The sequence below is a fragment of the Abramis brama genome (assembly GCF_963993115.1).
Source record: "Abramis brama genome assembly, chromosome: 1".
Classification (NCBI taxonomy): domain Eukaryota; kingdom Metazoa; phylum Chordata; class Actinopteri; order Cypriniformes; family Leuciscidae; genus Abramis; species Abramis brama.
This window is the reverse complement of record NC_139963.1, coordinates 73,631,919-73,650,743: the sequence shown is the minus strand read 5'-3', so window position 1 is coordinate 73,650,743 and position 18,825 is coordinate 73,631,919. Positions and strand designations below refer to the sequence as shown.

The 18,825-nt window shown below is 39.4% G+C and overlaps 2 long non-coding RNA genes across 3 annotated transcripts in view; both read right to left on the bottom strand.

The window, feature by feature from the left end:
- LOC311095233 overlaps window positions 1-18,825 on the bottom strand; it is a 374,729-nt gene that overhangs the window by 254,007 nt on the left and 101,897 nt on the right. The gene's annotated exons all lie outside the window — the stretch shown is intronic.
- On the bottom strand, window positions 1,942-7,735 carry LOC311095226. 2 transcript variants are annotated; one of them, XR_014608796.1, is made up of 6 exons: window positions 7,404-7,735; window positions 7,159-7,186; window positions 6,757-7,004; window positions 6,203-6,364; window positions 3,425-3,519; window positions 1,942-2,873 (listed from the first exon to the last, which is right to left on the bottom strand). It is a non-coding gene; the product is annotated as an uncharacterized lncRNA (long non-coding RNA). The 2 variants fall into 2 exon arrangements; XR_014608797.1 differs by lacking the exon at window positions 3,425-3,519 and having other exon boundaries at window positions 1,949-2,873; window positions 7,404-7,717.

The window sequence follows — 18,825 nt, the reverse complement described above, 5'->3', positions numbered from 1 at the left end:
TGTCTCTCTTGCACCTAAATTTTGTTTGTTTCATACCAGTAAATCTTGAGGTGAATGCAAGAAAATGAAAACTAATTGATTTCAGTTTGCTTCAGGCCAAGCGTGCTATTGCTTTAAAATGGAAGGAGACCCAAGGACCCTCCCCTAGTCAGTGGTTTAAAGAAATGACCTGCAACCTTGCCTTGGAAAAACTGGCTTATGTCGTTAAAGGGAAACTAAAAGACTTTTATCAAATTTTGGCTCCCTTTTTGCATTACTGTAACCAAGTTGATCAGACAACATGGGATGACTGAAATAGCAAATTAAACTACACAATGTAAGGCTGTGAACTGTGAACTTCCTGAGATGTTTGTTAGGAATATGTTAATTCCCCTTCATGAGCTGGTAATGTATCTGTAAGTCCACTGAAGCGAGTTGTAGTTGAGAAGCCGCTTCAATAACCGAGAGCTAGATATTGGGTCTTAAACACCTCATGACACCCTGAAGGACCCACTGAGAGGTCAGACTTGAAGCACTGTTCCTGAGATGCTCTTCTTGGTGGTTAACTGTAAGCAGCAGACAGATCCAGCAAGAGGAGAACTGAGGATTCGGAGGCTCCTCTTGCCAGTCTCAGGCCCGGTTCTAGAACCAAATCACTGAGGGTGCTTCTGAATATAGTGAGGGTGCTGCTTACATAATCGTAGGAAATAGCTCAGTCATCAGTCTGAAAAATAGTAGCCTATCTCAAAATTGGGGATGTTGTATACAACAATACTACTGTAATTGCTGTTATGTTAAACAATATACGATCTGGCAGTAAATTTTAGAATAGCATGTAAACAAGCAGCAATCTTCACTTTGCAAAATATCAAAACATGCCACATATAGCCTACCTACGTTGTGGTGATACCCTTGTTGTAACCGGCTTCAACTTCAATTGAACACTCCTAGAATGGCCAAAAGTCACTGCCTTACACACGTCTCTCTCCATGACGGTGAGAGACACATTTTTACATAACAAGGCAGAAAATGTACCAAGAACATCCAACCTAACTTGAACATAAACACACGTAACTTTACTAACACAAACCCCAACCATATTGCTGTAATAACGCATAAATCAACTCCCAACAAACAATTACCCATAATGCACTAGCGCTGACTGCCGGGTCTGTACAATATGACAACCATGACAACACATCAACACCCAATCAGTCATTCATTGTTAGCGTTATGCAAACATATTGATAAAGCACTGCTGCAGTAACGTTATTACACCAAGGTATTGCTGCTATATTCTTTATGACAACTCCAATAACAACGACAAGCAGTTCAAAACAATTGACAGCAAAAGACCATGAAGCTGCGCTAGCTTAACGTTACACAACACACATAACGTTACACAAAATACTTATTGAGCATGCTACAATTATTAATAATAATACTTACAGGTTGTGATTCGGAGGAGGAGGAACCCATACAGAAATGTAATATATGTCAATATATGTAAATTACATATATAATGTTAGTGCCCATGTATGTCTGCTGCATATATGAGAATATATGCAAAATTCATATATGTAAAACACATATACATATATGAAACATATATTTCAAAATATATCAAAAATGGCCGTTTTCATGTAAGTGCCATATATTTTCCCATATATGCACATAAATGTGAAATATATGTAAGACGCATATATGTATACATGCATATATGACGTATATATGTATACATGCATATATGACACATATGTGTATACATGCATATATGAGCATATATGTATACATGCATATATGACGCATATATGTATACATGCATATATGACGCATATATGTATACATGCATATATGACACGTGTATACATGCATATATGACGCATATATTTATACATGCATATATGTACTTATTTCTATAGTACATACTTTAACATATATTAGGGATACAAATCTTATATCTGAATGCCTTGAAATTAAATGCCTATAGTTGGAGATTTTGTCTATTGTGTGAATACCAAATATAGTATTTTATTATAGTAATACCAAATATAGTATTTCTTTGTCATTTTTGACAAATACATCCACAAAGTACCATAACCATATGCCACAGCTTTAAAAATGCATCAGTATCACATGCATGTACACTGTAAAACTTTTCACTGTAAATTTACAGTTAAATACTGGCAGCTGGGTTGCCATCCACATACTGTATTTTTACAACACTACTACAGTAAACAGCATTTACAGTACTCCACTGTAATTACCAAATACAGTATATACCACATTTTACATTATTAAACTTGTCGACAGCAATAAATTGTATTTTTACAGGGAATACTGCTTTTATTATTACATAATTAAAATATTATACTTTAAGGTTTCATAAGAGTAGTCACACTAGGAAAAAGAAAACAACATTTTCTGGGTTTTAAAACATTTATTTAGTTAAATTGCCTTCTGTGAACATGTTGGCTGAATTACTTTTTAAACATAAAATGCAATTTTAACACTTAACAACAAACAGGTAACAGTTAGCACTTAATTAAAGGAATAGTTCACCCAAAAATTTAAATTAGCACATGATTTACTCACCCTCAAGTCATCCTAGGTGTATCTGACATTCTTCTTTCAGATGAATACAATCAGAGTTCTATTAAAAAATGTCCTGGCTCTTCCAAGCTTTATAACGACAGTGAAATGCTGTTTCTTTTTTGAAGTCCATAAAAGTGCAAACAAAATCCCATTCAAAGTCTGCAAGGTTTCGCAGAAGTGAGGACACCTGTAGGCTTACAGTGGTGTTCTTGTTTTGCACAACTTGGCCAGTTTTCTTTGAAGTTACTTGTCCTTTCTTTGTTTTTGATCCACGTTCAGGATTGATGTCAAGAAAGCGTCTAAAAGGCAGAAAAAAACAACAATTAAATATTATTAACTGAGTGTATATATTTTGACAAAGAGAGACAGCACAAAAGCTGTCTAAAACTGAACAACATAAAAAAAAAAAAAATGCAATGTTGGATGTTGTGAAAAAAAAAAAAAATGCAATGTTGGATGTTGTGATCAATAACTGATATTTGTTCTGCCCTGGTAAAATACATCAACTCAATGTGTCTGTTTACATGCGCACTGTCAACTAACTAAATTTTTGGAAGTGGGGTTGCCAGATTTAAAGTTTTATTCTACAACTTTTGTCTACTCATCACCCAGCTCATTAACAATATCATCCCCTCATCCGGTGCCATCAGAGTATCAGTGGAAAGGCAGTCTTTAGACTCTCCGTTTATATAGAGCACACACTGCCAGATTCCAGCCCAAACCTTTGTGACAGAAATAATTTAACTTAATTGCAAGCCTTGCAATGTTTATTGCATATATGACAACATGATTTACCAGACTAAAATGCATGTTTGCACCCAAAAATTTAAATTCTGTCATTATTTCTAACCCTCAAGACTTTTGTTCATCTTCGGGACACAAATGAAGATATTTTTGATGAAATCTGATAGTTTTGTCCTTCCATTGATATCAATATCATTGCAACTGTCAAAGCCCAGAAAAGTGGTAAAAACATTGGTAAATATATTCACCTTATTTTCGAACGCGGAAGTAAATATGGGTCCAGTTTCCGGTTTTTGTGCGGCACTTCCGTTTCCTCGCTTCTCTGGGCTAACTAACGATATCGATTGCGAAGGATTATGCAGAGTTGACAGAAAAATGTTACACATGCCGTAGCAGATGAATACAACAAAGAACTAAAGCCCCGCCTCACCCAGGTCGGGTTCTGGACCTGGTTGAAAACACTCATGCATCTAGATGACAGATTGCCAAAACTTCGCCGGCGCCTTCAGCACCGCCCTAAACACGGTCGAGCCAACGCTGGACTAAGTTAATATATCTATGCAGGTAGGCTATTTTGTCATGTCAAATGTATTAATAATGTCATCAGAATGCAACCAAAGCACATGATAGCAATAAGTAGATCATAGATGGCTATAAATAATTATAAATCATACAAAATAAATGCCATGATGATCATGCCATGATGACTAGATTTTATACAGGGGTACGTTACTATAATGATTTTGCTTCTCCTTGGAGTTTTTATTCAGACTTCGTAGCCCAGCCACTTTTCTGGTATCGGGTGGTCTTCTGTAGGTCTTGTGTTCACGAAATGAAAAGAACAAACATACGGTCGTTTCTTCAAATGGGCTGCGTGGCGTGTCCGTTATTTCGGCTCCCATGTTAACCGGTTATTTAGAGCTAGCACACTGCCTGCGTGACACGCGCGTCTCAGGGAAAACGCGTGCATGCTAGAAATAGAATCGATGCCTATTTTTCACGCGACACGCAAGCGTTTTGGAAGCGTTTCGGAAGCGTTTCCAGGCAAAATAGAATAGGAAAATATGTTTGTATGTCATTTTGATATGAATACATATTAATGACATTTTGATGTTTGAATTTAGGTTTTGACATAAATGCAGATATAGCCTAAATGTAAAAAATATATATATATATTATCGATTTTCAAATATTGCACCTGTCAATACAGAACGAAATATTCTGTAGCCTATTTTGCCGTCAATACTGCCAACGTTGTCTTTGCTGCTATATATTTATGTTTAACATTAAGTGCCTTCCACAACTCTCTCCCCATATGTCGAATATATCACCAATGAGGCTTATCATGTCACCTAGCAGCAGCAACGCCTCGTCAGAGACGTTTCTGGTGTGCAAAGACATAGAAAACACCACGCAACAGAAACGCCACGCAGCCAGTGTGTCGCCGGTCGTATAGGGCGCCTGATTATTAAAATGTCAATAATTCGATGATTAAAACACTCCTGCTCCAAGTAAATCTTTCTTTTGTGCCAGTTATTATGACAACCTCTAACTGCACAAACAATCCCGGTCTTCCTCGAACCCATAACGATGAGTTTGTTGTTACGAACAACGCTCGCCAGTGACCGGAAGTGCCTTACCGGAAGTCTCGCACAAAATACCGTCAACTGGCTGCGTCCGTATTTCCGTTAAAAATAAGGTGAATATCTACAGTGGTTCAACCTAAATATTATTTAGCAGGGTTTCTGCACATTTTTTAAAGTCAAATTTAAGGCTTTTTAAGACCCGAAGAAATCAAAATTAATACCATGCATTAAGGGTGTGCAATATTGACAAAATATGTCTCGATCGATATTTTCAAAGTTTTCTTGATAATAATTAGATAACATTTTACTGATTGTGTTTCTGTGCTTGGTGCCATGGCTTGTTTAGGCCTGTTGACAGCTGACTGACAAAGATATTCATATTTTTCATATTCTATGCAGTGGTCAGTTTACAGCAGTGACAGAAATTAACATTTTTTATTAAGGGGTAATATTTGCCACCTTAAATTGATTTCAAGGGGCATTTTCACCTATATATGGACATTTGTAGATGTTTCAACAAGATATCTTTCACATCTACTGCAGTCAGATTCACCCGTGTTCACTCTGAAGGAATCACTCACATGGCTGGGCACTTGTATGACACATCAAGGATGTTAAGAGGCTAAAAGCAGGTTTAAAACTTGAAGTCAACAGGGTACAAATTTTAAAAAGAGGATAACACGGTGTAGGCAACACCGATTTTTGTCGTTGTTCTCTGTACTGACAGCACTCCAAATTTACAAAAAAATTAGCTCAATGTTAAAATTGACCGGAGTTCTCCTTTAAGGTTGCACTAGTTACATGGATTATTTAAACAATGTTTTTACTAGCTTTCTGGGCCTTAAAAGTTGCAAAGACGTTGCTGTCTATGGGTGGTTCAGAAACCTCTCAGATTTCATCAAAAATATCTTAATTTGTGTTCTGAAGATGAACGAAGGTCTTACAGGTTTGGAACGACATGAGGGTGAGTAATTAATGACAGAATTTTCACTAATCCTTCAACTGAAAACAACTTGCACTGACATATCTTAAAATATATGACTGCCACTGTTTTATCTCAAGATGCACACCAGTAATGTTTTTTTTTTTAATGATACATTATTATAAAATCTGCTTAAATACCCTAATTTTATTAAGGCCTAGACCTGTCTTAAGCTAAGCCCTGTATGGAAACCAGGGCCATATTGTTCATACCAGTAGTCAACATAATAAATACTGTCAAGTCAAGGTTAGTGACACAATTCAGTCTAATATATGTATATATATATATATGAATGGCAAATATGCCAATGACTAACCTCTGAACAAACTCAAGGTGCTGCCTCTTCCTGGTACTGCAAGCTGAAGTTATAGGAGGAGGCAAACAGCGCTGCCAGGCCAGGGATGAAGAGGCTGTGATCCTTCACACACACCTTGACCTTCCAAACTTAATATCCAGCACTGGTTGCTTAGAGATTGACCTGTAATGGAATAAAAAAAAATAAAGAATAAATAAATAATATTAATAATTAAAATAACTACTGTGGGTTCCACTGTGGTTCGATGTAGTTGTCTATTCATAGTTCTATGAATTACATTTTTCAACTAAAAATTAAAATTGGTTAGAATGCTAAAATGCACTGGCATATAATTTTGTTTGTTTTAAGCATAAACTCACTTAATTTTGACTTATTCTTTAAGAAAACAAGACAATTTTTACGTGTCTATTAAATGCTTCTTCATGTAAGAATTGTAGATATCTGGACTGGAAACAAAATAAAAACACTAATTAAGAAAAACATATTTTGCAGTGGGGTGAGTAAATGATGGCTTTTCATTTTAGGTTTCATCTACCCCTTTAATGTTTACATACCAGGAAATAAGTCGTGGACTTTCTGGCAAATGTAGATTGCTGGACATCAGCGATGCAAATTCCTGAAACAATTTTTAAAAAGGACAGCACAACCTTGATCAACAGAACCAAAACATAATAAACATATTACAAATTAATGAGATTTGCTGAATAATCTCTACTTATCTGCTTTAAGGATAACACCGTCTAACTTCTTTGAATTAGGGAGTAGTTGTAGGACCATGGGATGGCAATCAGGAATAGGCCTACTACATTTGAAAACAGCATTAGGAACATGGATTTTCATGTGCTAGCGAAATTCTGACAACGATTCAAAAGCACGATCACAGAACTGACAGAATTTGACAGCATTTTTTTTTTAACACATAGACTATAACTGTAACACTACTTAAAAGCACTTACATTAACAATGGCCATCAGATTACAAAGCCTAAAACGAAAAAAAAATATATCAAATGCATGTCATGCAAATAGCATGGTACAGGTTGCCTATTATATGAAATGTTGAAGTTAACGTTACTTGGTAAACAGGTGGAACAGAGTCAGTGAATTGCTTGCGCGGCCACGTTAAACCGCGTTCGCAAAATCAAACCATACGTGAAAACAATGTAGAAACGCAAAAAAAAAAAAATTAGATATTGGCTTACCGTATCACTCAGTTGAACAATTCTCCATCTTCTCAAACTCTAAATCCCACTTATCGTCACGCGCAGGTTAGATTATTCAATGACAAATTCTTCCATCCGTCTTCAGGTAGCTACCGTTAACGTCGTCCATTTTCTGCTGCGTCACAGGCAACTAATGTTTGAAACACGAACCGAACCTCAAAAAAGCTTTAAAATTGCTCACAGATTCGCAGACATTGTTTATCTTGATAACAGGAATGATTATAATGTTCAGTGAATCCCGCTGACAAAACGAGTTTGCCTGTTGTAGCTGCCTAACGTTACTGTCTGCTGCTGCTCGCATGACGCGTCACATTTGAACTGAATTGAGCGCGAAAGAATAGGCTCTATGCACGATCGCTTCCGCGTTTTGTCTCAGCCCGCCCAGTTACATCCGGTGCTGCGTCAGAAGCAGTTTTTGCATTAGGTGGAGATAATGGCAAATTACACTCGCTGTTTACAAAAACTTCCAGCGGTTAACGTGAATGAAGTTAACAATATTGTGAGGCAGTTAAACTGTCACACATATGAGTAAAAAAGAGAAGTTCTTTAAATTATAAATTACGAGCTACATCAACAACTTTGAGGGTGAGTATTCTCTCATATCGCGCGAAATCCGACTAGCGAATCAGTTTCTAAAATCGTTGTCTCCGTTTCTGAGAAAATGATTTTTATTGAAGTGAATTGTCCTATAGAACGCGCTATGCGGAAGTAAAGACGCTGGCTGAGATCCTACCGGAAATACGTCAGCAGCGTTCGTGCATAGAGCCTATTAGAAATCAATCCCACAATGCAATGACTTTTCAGTCAGTATGATGGTAACGAATTTATCAGGACGAAAACAGAAATGTGCTGTATATTTACAGCTGTTCTGTAAAAGATACATCTTAATACTGTATTATGGAAATACAGTACAATTCTGTAAGAAATTCGTTGTAAATTTACTGTAAAGGGTTACAGTGTATGTTTACATACATTTATTAAATATGTTGAAAACAAATATGTATGTCACATATTTATAATTAATGTTGTCCATATATGCGAGAAACCAATACTATACTGTAATATATGCAGATATATGGTATCATATATGGATGAACTCAAATATTTTCTTCACATGTTTGGACACATAAATGTTCATATATGTTGCAGGCATATATTGTGTTCTCAGATAAGTCAAATATATGTATAGATATATGTTGCAGGCATATATTGTGTTCTCAGATAAGTCAAATATATGTATAGATATATGTTGCAGGCATATATTGTGTTCTCAGATAAGTCAAATATATGTATAGATATATGTTGCAGTCATATATTGTGTTCTCAGATAAGTCAAATATATGTATAGATATATGTTGCAGTCATATATTGTGTTCTCAGATAAGTCAAATATATGTATAGATATATGTTGCAGGCATATATTGTGTTCTCATATAAGTCAAATATATGTATAGATATATGTCATGCTATTTAAAATATAAGTACATATATGGCCATATATTACATTTTTGTATGGGAAGCAGCTAATCCAAATATATTCAGTACTGTAACCTTCCTTCAAACGGCTTGCTTGAGCCATTTTCTTATGTCCATGATGATTAAAAATGGACACTTATTTTTACGTTACCTAAAGCCCCGTCTCAGAAAGTCAGCTAACAAAATTTCTGAGCGGGAAGCACGCACGCAAGCAAAGTGGGCAATTAAAGAGACAGCTTCACCTTTTGGGTATCGCGATCACGAAAGGACAACTACAATGCATTAAACATGAAAGCATAACGAAATAATTTATTTAATATATATATATATTTGTTTAGTTTTATTAATTAATTTATTTTGTGTAGGTTATCCTATTATAGGCAAGAGTGTGAAATCCGTCTGTGTTTTATTTTCGGCAAAATCTCGTTTATGTGTGCTATTAATAATTTTTCATCTGAGGGTGCTTTCACTTTTATTTGAGGGTGCTTAGCACCCTCAAGCACCCCCGTAGAACCGGGCCTGGCCAGTCTCAGAGCTTCAGTAACCGAGAGCAGGGCCGTCTCAGTTTAGTGGCGCTTCTGAAGCCAGACTGGTTGTTGTCCAGGAGGATGTTCTGTGTGAGAAATGTAGATAGTTGGTGGAAAACGACTCGTTCAAGTGTTTTAGCAAAGTGGTCCAGAAGTTCAGGGAGGCGGAAGTTAAATCAGTGGTGCTTGAGAAATACATCCCAGATCTTCCAGAGCATTTGTAGTGTTGATAAAGGAGTCTGGATCTGATATATTTCTCAAGGCTGGAGAGAGTAAAGCAGAACGTTATAATCCATGTGTAGAAACTCCCTGAAGACAGTTAATATCTGCTTTACAGACGCTCATGTGCAAATGCAGGTTTATTTTACCAAGCTGATGCTAATAATTACTTTACAATACTTTTAAAATCTGTTTTATAATTCAGGAAACTGCTAAAATAAGGCAAAATCTAAAAAAAATAAATGCTCTCGTGTGCAAAAGAATATCTTATAAACTGTGTTCAGAGCAGATGTGTGTTGAGAGAGTGCGGTTCACAATACGCATGTAAAGCAACACTTCACTGTGGCATCGTGTCTCTATACAGCAACTCCAGCAGGATTTAATCACTCAGTTGATCAGAACAGAGGAAGTTAATAACCACAGGAGGAGCTGATGATGTTTAAAGGAGGAGCTGTAACTATATGTAATGAAGAGGAAGACTGACAGATACAGAAGATGTCTGATAAGTGTGATCTGTGTCTGCTGGGACTGATCATTCTCTCTTCACTTCTCTCTGTCAAGGTTCTCCTCTGACCGTTCTGTCAGTCGTGTCAGTCTAATCTGTCTATTTTAGTGGTGTTTTGTTCTTCCCGCTGTTCCAGAGGATCCTTGCTATTGTTTAGTATATTTCCCCCCTTAGTTTTCTCTGCTTATTCTGGAGCAATGTAGCTGTTATCTGATTGGCTTGAGTAAACGGTGGGTGGAGTCCACTTATCTGTGGCTTTTTCTGCATGTTGACGCTAGAAGTGTTTCAAAATCCACAGATGCAGCGATTTACAGATGCACAGATAGCGGTTCACAAATAAATGGAAATTTCAGTGAAACTTAAGGTGTGTGAAAACCCTGTACACGTCCACACACTTGAGATGCACAGAGATGATCAGATACAGGACATTTCTGATTACACACACTAGATGTGTTCAGAGATTTCCAGTATACCAGCAATTGCTGATGTTGTAATGTTTAAATCCTGGTAAGCATGAGGCCAAGAAAATTGTCAATTCTTAAAGATTTATTAAAATCCTAAAGCAATCCAACAGTGCCAGATGTTACATAATGGTCAGCATGTACAACACACTTCAGCTCTTACTCTACACCTTTTATAGGTGACAACATGTGGACTACAGCGCCATCTCCTGACTAATACACAAACACTACATTCCCCCATTACTTAAAGCTGTCAATCGCACCCAGGCCAGAATCTATAATAATAATAATATGAATAATAATAATATGAATAATGTTCAATGTTAAGTATGAAGTAAATGAATGGTGATTATAAACAACAGCTAACACATCTGGATAAACGTAATAACACAAGAATTAACCTAATAAGAATTTTTTTAATGATTACTTTATTACCGAAGAAAACTGTCAAAGATACAGTAACAGTAACCACTAGCAGAGTGTAGTTAACACGGTTGGACACTTTTGAGTGGGAGTACGCAGTGTGTCATGAGTACGTCTCAGACGGCCGTGCTTGAGGTGTAGGGCGTCCAATCGTGGCAGGTTGCCAATCCCTAACTGAACCTATTTCTCAGTATGTAGACTGGTACATTAAGCCAATTGTCTGGACATTACCCTCATATTTAAGGGACACTACTGATTTTTTGAGTAAACTGATGAATGTCCATACATCAGATGATGATTTGTTATGCACTATGGATGTAACTAGCCTGTATACTAACATTCCACACGATTTAGGTTTATGTGCTTTGGAACATTTTTTAAAATCTAGAGATGTTGATAAGCCTCCAACAAAGTTTTTGTGGGATCTGGCACACACAGTGCTGACCATGAACCATTTCAAATTTGAGAACGTTTTTTATCATCAAGTGAAAGGTACGGCTATGGGTTCTCCATTTGCCCCTAATTGTGCAAACTTGTTCATGGGCAAATTTGAAGCAGACTTTGTGTATTCTCCAAGCAACATTTTCCATCACTGTTTGAAATGTTGGTTTCGATATATTGATGATGTGTTTCTCATTTTTAGTGGAACAGTTGAACTTAATAAATTTCATGAATTCTTAAATTCTAGACTTGACTCCATACGATTTTCCTTGGAAGGTCTTCTATATCGTTTCTTGACGTTAAGGTTTTTAGATCTACTGGACAGACTCTACAGACGACAGTATTTCGTAAATCCACAGATAAGAATAATTTTTTACATTCTAAAAGCTACCATCCTCCATCTATGAAAAAAAGCCTCCCGTTTAGTCGTTTTTTGCGTATAAGGTGGATTTGTAGTACTGATGAAGAATTTCAGGTGAAAGTAGTACAGGTATATGACCATTTCCTTTCTAAAGGTTACGATAATACGAATCTCGACTCAAGTTTGGATAGGGTACGTGACATTGAACGAGAATCAATAAGATTACACGAACACAAAAGTAACATACGCAATCACGATATTAAGTCACCCGTGGCTAGACATTTTAATGAATTTGGGCATGATATTTGTAATTTGAAATTTCAGGGCATCGAGTTAGTTAAATCTCTTCAACGGGGTGGAGATAGGGAGCGATATCTTCCTCAACGAGAGGCTTTTTGGATTTATACTCTTCAAACAGTATACCCCAATGGTTTAAATGAAGAGTTGCCTTTAAATTTTTTTTTTGTGAAAAAAATAAAATAAAATATATATATATATATATATATATATATATATATATATATATATATATATATATATAATATATATATTTTTTTGGTAATTGTTCATAAGGGTAACATGTGAACATTATCTATGGCCTGTTGTGTTGTGTTATTCCTTGTGTTTGTCACGGGATGGGTAAATACAAAAGGAGCGAGGACTCAAGTGCAGAGAAAGAAATATTTATTAATAAAAGAAAAGCTAAACACAAAACAAAACCCACGAGGGGGGAAAACATAACTAGTAAATACAAAACCAAAAACAGAACAAGAACTTACTGGGGAATCACAGGGAACAGGAAACATTAGACAACGAACCGACACAGACTGCAAACAAGAGGGGACTCATAAAGGGAACTAATCAAGAGGGAACAGGTGGAAGAACTCAAACAATAATCAGATAACAAGTGGGAGGGATCAGACAATGACATGAGCACATGGCCCAAAATAACAAAACACCCATGTGCAGCACAAGACAGGACAGGCATGTGACATTACCCCCTCCCTACGGAGCGGCTACCAGACGCTCCATCAGACCAGGGCGGGACGGGAGGGACAGACCAGGGCGGGACAAGGGGAATGGATAGTTCAGAAGGCCAGGGAGGCACACAAAGTTCGGGAGTCCAGGGCGGAGCAGACAGTCCATCTGGCGGCCAGGGCGGAGACGAACGTCCATCGGGCGGCCAGGGCGGAGACGAACGTCCATCGGGCGGCCAGGGCGGAGACGACAGTCCATCTGGCGGCCAGGGCGGAGATGACAGTCCATCTGGCGGCCAGGGCGGAGACGACCCCTCGGGCGGCCAGGGCGGAGACGACCCCTCGTGCGGCCAGGGCGGAGACGACCCCTCGGGCGGCCAGGGAACAGGCACCGGCTCAGGAACAGACACCACCGGCTCAGGAACAGATACCACCGGCTCAGGAACAGACACCACCGGTTCAGGAACAGATACCACCGGCCCAGGAACAGACACCACCGGCTCAGACACCACCGGCTCAGGAACAGATACCACCGGCTCAGGAACAGACACCACCGGCTCAGGAACAGGAACTGGCACCACCGACTCAGGCACTGGAACTGGCACCACCGACTCAGGCACTGGAACTGGCACCACCGGCTCAGGCACTGGAACTGGCACCACCAGCTCAGGCACTGGAACTGGCACCACCGGCTCAGGCACTGGAACTGGCACCACCGGCTCAGGCACTGGAACTGGCACCACCAGCTCAGGCACTGGAACTGGCACCACCGGCTCAGGCACTGGAACTGGCACCACCGGCTCAGGCACTGGAACAGACACCAGCGGCTCAGGCACTGGAACTGGCACCACCGGCTCAGGCACTGGAACTGGCACCACCGGCTCGGGCACTGGAACTGGCACCACCGGCTCGGGCACTGGAACAGACACCGGCTCGGCGGCGGCCATCTTGTCCAAAGACACAGGCTCGGCAAACGTGACGTGAACAGTCTCTGTGGCGGCCATCTTGTCCGAAGACACAGGCTCGGCAGACGTGACGTGAACAGGCTCAGCGTCGGCCATCTTGTCTGAAGACACAGGCTCGGCAGACGTGACGTGAACAGTCTCTGTGGCGGCCATCTTGTCCGAAGACACAGGCTCGGCAGACGTGACGTGAACAGGCTCGGCGGTGGCCATCTTGTCCGACGACACAGGCTCGGCAGACGTGACGTGAACAGGCTCGGCGGCGGCCATCTTGTCCGAAGACACAGGCTCGGCAGACGTGACGTGAACAGGCTCGGCGGTGGCCACGGCGGCCATCTTGTCCGAAGACACAGGCTCGGCAGATGTGACGTGAACAGGCTCGGCGTCGGCCATCTTGTCTGAAGACACAGGCTCGGCAGGTGTGACCTGAACAGTCTCTGGCTGGGCAGACGTGACGTGAACAGTCTCTGTAGCGGCCATCTTGTCCGAAGACACAGGCCCGGCAGACGAGACGTGAACAGTCTCTGGCTGGGCAGACGTGACGGATCGCTGGGGTGGTGCAGGCAGTGCGAGCAGCTCGGGCGGGGCCAGTAGAGCATGACGCCTGGGCGGCACGGGCAGAGCAAGACGCCTGGGCGGCGCGGGCAGAGCAAGATGCCTGGGTGGCGCATCAGGGACGGCAGTCACCTCCGGGATGGCCTCCGGGTTAGGAGCCGCCGGACAGGTCATTGAGGAGGCCTTTCTCTTCCTCCTCCGTCTCCGGACCACCGGAACTGGGACTACCGGAACTGGGACCACCGGAACTGGGACCACCGGGACAGTCATGGAGGGAGTCTTCCTTCTCCTCCTCCGTTTCGGGACCACCAGAACTGGGACCACTGGACTCGGGACCATCGGACTCTGGATCACCGGAACTGGGACCACCGGAACTGGGACCACCTTCCTGGCAATTCTCTCCTGATGGCGAATAAGACCCTCCACCATCGCCTCAAAACTGACCCGATCAAACGCCGATCGGATCAGCCAGTCCATCGGTTCGTCGAGCGCATGATTAAATAAGTCCTTACGAGCCTCCTCGTCAAGTCTCAGCCCCTCAGCTGCGCTACAGAACACGTGACTGAATTCTCTCACCCCGTCCCCTGCTGACGAAGGGAGATTAGCTCCTGAAATCGGAGAATCCGCTCCCAGTGCGGACAGGAGACTGGTTGCGCCCCCTTTCTCCGCTGAGTCCTCATTGGTTGGTTCGTTCTGTCACGGGATGGTTAAATACAAAAGGTGCGAGGACTCAAGTGCAGAGAAAGAAATATTTATTAATAAAAGAAAAGCTAAACACAAAACAAAACCCACGAGGGGGGAAAACATAACTAGTAAATACAAAACCAAAAACAGAACAAGAACTTACTGGGGAATCAATCCAGCAATAAACTATTAACAAATTGAGAAGTAGATTTATGAGGTATTAATTCTTTAAAAAGCCCACGCTTTGAGAAGAGTGCGATGTGAATCTGAACGCGACGAGAAGAAATGACACTGGCGTGATAGGATCTGAACTAAATCTGTTTCTTTGAGATTTTTCTTTGTATTTCTCCTTGGTGAGTACCAGTTTCTTCATTAGAGATGTATTTAGGTAATGTGGATACTGTTTTTGGACTCTTAATGAGAAAAATACATTTGAAAAAGTGATGAGTGATATAAAAAATGTTTGAAAATGCTTTAACCCTCTGGGGACCAAGGTGTTTTTGGGGTCCTTGAGATGTTCTGACATGCCCTGACATTTGTGCTTTTTTCAGTTATTTATAAACATGTTAATGGCTAAGGTGTAAATTCACTCTATATAGCACAAACAGGGCTACCATAATATGCGAGCAACATGTATGTAGATGTTTGTATTTTTAAGAGAATAATGTTTATGCGTGGTTATTGGAAAAAATAAAAAATGAAAGTTGCTGAAATAAGACCACAAAACTCATACAAAATATGTGCCCACAAGACTTTTGACTAATGGATGTTGTCTCTTCGAGTTCTGGCTTCAAAATTATGTGAAAATAGTCTTGCTTTATCGTTCACAAAAAAAAAATACATTGATTTAAATTGTGTAAGACAGGTTTTGCTTGGAAAGCCAATATGCGAGGGGGGCGTGAAGGAGGAGTAGTTTACACCTGAGAATACAATGTCCCATCCATTATGCGTAATGACTCTGCATAATGAGCCATTCATTCAGGTGTGACACTGACTGAGCCACAATGCAAGGACAAAAGATATATTTTGAAGAAGACTTATATTGACCATTTAAGATTTTGCTTACATCTATCTTGTAAATATGTTTTGCTATTTTATTAAAAAGGTTACAATTACAACAATAATTATAATTTCAACAATATTTCAAGTGTACTCTTTCTTTGTAAAAAAATGATTATAGGCCTACATTTTATCATATGTATTCATTAGTTTGAATATAGCCAACATTGGAACATCTAACATCTTAGTCTATGACTTTATTTTTGACAAAAATAGTATTTTATATAGATATGAGCAGAAATTGCTAAACAAAAGCTTATTTGATGTGGCAGTATATTCTACAGTAAAAACTGTACCCAAATCTAGTCAACAAAATGTTGTCTTTCATACTTCGCCTGACTGTAACGTTGTTTTTATGAAATATTAGGGCATAGCCTATAAATGTTAATTTGCAGTTTAATACGTTGCTTATACAAATACATTTTATTTCAACATTAATAAAATGTCGATTTTTACTCATCTCAGTAGGCTATAGCAAAGCAGTTTATTCTTTCACACACAGACGCGCGATTCATATTTAGGCTAAACAGTCTTTACAAATATGTACCCTTCATTCATCTCACAGAAACGCGATTCATATTATAGAAACGCGATTCATCTTTTTGCGGTTTACATAGGCCTACACTAACGTTATTCCATAACGTTATTCCACATCAACACTTGAGAAAAGAAAACAGCCTACCTCACTCCTCAGCGGGATCTATTGCTCCTCATATCAGCACTGTTCTGAGGAAACTTTTCTCCATAAGGTGGCTATATTATGCCTCACTCGCGACGCTTTGTTTACAGCTGATGTGGGCATTTCACAGGTGTGAAATGGTACTCAGAATTTGCATTTGAATAGCACGCGCTCTCCGGGGAGTGGTCACATTACTTTTGAATGAGCTCGTAATGAGCTCGACTGGAGTCGCTCTCTTTTTATACAGATTACAGAAGCTGATAATATTTGTTTTTTATATAAATTACTTCATTTAAAAGATGCGATCTCAAGCTTTATGCCCGTGGGTCTGTTTGCCTGTTTGACTGAATTTTCGCGGAGTTATAGATCATTTTCAAACGCGTTTCAAATGGGAGTTTACTGACAGAGAGAAAGCAGAAATCGCATCATGTTCATTTTTCTTTATTTGTCAAAAAGCAAAACACTTTATTTTTATTGTGAGTATACAGAAAAAAAATAGAAACTGAACAGGATCGATTGATGTATTACACGAAAATTAAAGATCAAAATTAACAGAGCATTTTGTTTTTATTTTTCATTGCTAAAAAAAAAAACGAGCAAAACGCGCAGGCGCGTTTTTGGTCCCCAGAGGCTTAAGTGTTTTCTAATATAATCTGTGAGTGCATATAGTTATGTTTAAATGTTTGAAAGATTATATTTTTTCTGTTGTGAAGTGTGTGCCATGCGCTGCTAGCTTTGCTAGCTCTGTACACAGACTCTAGTGTGTTAATCAAGCACATGGTGACTAGCATGTCTATGTGTTGCCTATATCCAAATAATTGAAACAGACATTTTGGTCATTAGAAATTTTGCAAGGCCGGTTTGTTTCTTGTGTTTTATTTTTCTCTTTTGTGAGTGTCTGAAAAATTGCTGCTGTGATCCTGAATCCTGTCCTGGCTGTGGACTCTTACCTGGACTCTTTCGTACCTGGAAACAGAGGAAAAGGAGTTGTGAGAAAAGGAGTTTTCTGATTGGGTAGGACAGAACTGCATACATTGCGTTTTTCAAGTTTTCCAGGATTTCCCTGAAGACAAAATTAAGTCTTAAAGGGATACTCCACTTTTTTCGGAAATAAGCTCATTTTACAACTCCCCCAGAGTTAAACAGTTGAGTTTTACCGTTTTAGAATCCATTCAGCCGAACTCCGGGTCTGACGGTACCACTTTTAGCATAGCTTAGCATAGATCATTGATTCTGACGAGTCCAGTAGCATTTCTTTCAAAATGACCAAAGAGTTTCAATATTTTTCCTATTTAAAACTTGACTCTTCTGTAGTTAAACCGTGTACTAAGATCGACGGAAAATGAAGAGTTGCGATTTGGTCATTTTGAAAGAAATGCTACTGGACTCGTCAGAATCAATGATCTGTGCTAAGCTATGCTAAAAGTGGTACTGTCAGACCCGGAGTTCGGCTGAATGGATTCTAAAATGGTAAAACTCAACTGTTTAACTCTGGGGGAGATGTAAAATGAGCATATTTCCGAAAAAAGTGGAGTATCCCTTTAAGACAGGAGCAACATCTGGGTTGAGCTGTATGTGGGGCAGTCCTGGTACACATCCTACACCAGTAAACACATCTTGGTATTCACTCAGAATGTCAGTTTGCTCTTTGTTCTCTGCTTTGTACACTCTTTCAATCAGTATGAGTTTTGAGTTGCTTCTCTTCCTAGGATTGCTGGTGAATCCTCTTCTACAATGTGGAGTTCTAGGTCAAACTCATTGTCTTTGTCACCACATTTAAGCCTTACTTTACCCTTCGTGAAGGGTGGTCTCCATCATGTGGCCAGAATATGTAACTAACGTGCAGTTTGACTTCTTCAGAGGTGTTTTCTTGTTAGAGGTTTTCTCAAAGTCTTTAAAGGACAACACGTTCCTCTCTGCTCCTGTGTCTAGGCAAGGCAAGGCAAGGCAAGTTTATTTATATAGCACATTTCATACACAATGGCAATTCAAAGTGCTTTACATAGAAGAAATTAAAATAATAAAATAAATAAGAATAATTAAAACAGTTTAGAAAAATAAAATACAGTACA